Genomic DNA, 1,676 nt, shown 5'->3' on the forward strand with positions numbered 1-1,676 from the left:
GATTCTCCCTCCTAGCCTTCAGAAGGAACCAACCCTACCAACATCTCAGAACAAGCTTTGAGTTTCTTTTCTACAGAACTGTGAGACAATAGATTTCTGTTGTTTAAGCCACCCAGGTTGTGGCACTTTGTTTATGGTTGCCCTAGGAAACTAACACACCTGTTTCTTCAGTTCCTTGGGAAGAATTAAAAGCTAACTACCAGGACACCATTGTATAGCATTTATTAAGTACTGTATTTACATAGTAGATGGATAGATAAATGGAGAGAAAGAAAAAGAAATAATAGGTAGAAACATTGTAATTAATTCTAATTGCTTTATTTATACTCATATTTACTAGTCTATCCGTCTATCTATCTTACTTCCCTCCATAATGAAGGTAACTGCATAGAGAACTCTCCATCAATCTCATTTCATGCAGTGGGGTCAGTCATTCTCAGCTGCTGTTTGCTGTTGCTATAGTACATTCTAAGCACTATTAGAGATATTCACATTCAAGATTCTGTTGACCTGGGATGAGGACAGACCATTTAAGGTGTGTCTTGAATGGAGTCATCATCCACACTCCTGTGGCGGGCACCACAGGTCAGATCAGGAAATTAACAACTATCTATTGAGCCACTACTATGTACAGGGCTCACTACGAGGCATTTGGGGACCATATATACGTTAATTACTACTGAGCTGGACATCAGCAGGAGACAGGCGTCATTTTTTCAGTTTTTTATTACTAACACCCTGGATGGAAAGAACGTGCCCAGTTGGAAGGCCAAATCGCAGGACTCTTTTGACTTTATGATGGGTTTGATATCACCAAGGCCTGGCAAAGTCTGCCTGACCACACTTTCCTCTTCCTCATAAAGACATTCATTCACCAGGCATCCCTAGTTTCTGGGCATTTGCAAGAGTGAAGCCTGGTCACCTAGAAACATAATGGTCAAGAAAGTCAAAGATAACTTATTATTATATAATTACAATAAATCACTTATATATACTTCCCCCATATATAAAGGGAAATTTTCTCATAATCTCTTAAAATGTATATATTTATCTCTTTCATTTCTATTATGGAAGAATATTTATGGATTTAGAGGTAACATGATTTTGAAATAGTTGATAATTTGTTTTCTGTTTATTTGCTTCGATTTTTTATGTGTGACTTTCTGGAAGATGTTTTATGGAACCTGTGGAATACTGTATCTACTCTACTGTGTTCAAGAAGTCCACTGGTAATGAAAGCTTCCCACATGTGCTACTTTGCTGTTACCAGATAAAATACCCTCTCTTCCAGGATGGTCCTCAGCAGACCGTGGCTTTTAAAACGGCATCATTGAACTACAATTAGAAGTGGCTTCCTGACTCACACGCCAATTAAACTACTTTCGGAAACTATTTGCTTCCTTAATGGGATGCGAAGAGCAGCCAAACAGCAATCACGGAGGCAGTGGGCAGACAAGATAAAGATTCTACTGGAAATAAGGTGATGAAATCTGAGTTATTTCATTGGGGTCCAGTGTTTTGTTATAAATGGATTATCATGGAATGTTTTCAAATTGTTAGGAGCACCTTAAATTGGACATATCTGTAATTAGCTATATATAAACTCTGAGTGAATATCCTGTGGCACTTGTAAGTAGCAGTTCCGCCTTCCTTCACCAAGATCAATCTAGCTTACT

The sequence above is a fragment of the Rhinopithecus bieti genome, unplaced genomic scaffold (genome assembly GCF_001698545.2).
Source record: "Rhinopithecus bieti isolate Rb0 unplaced genomic scaffold, ASM169854v2 scaffold_6536, whole genome shotgun sequence".
Classification (NCBI taxonomy): domain Eukaryota; kingdom Metazoa; phylum Chordata; class Mammalia; order Primates; family Cercopithecidae; genus Rhinopithecus; species Rhinopithecus bieti.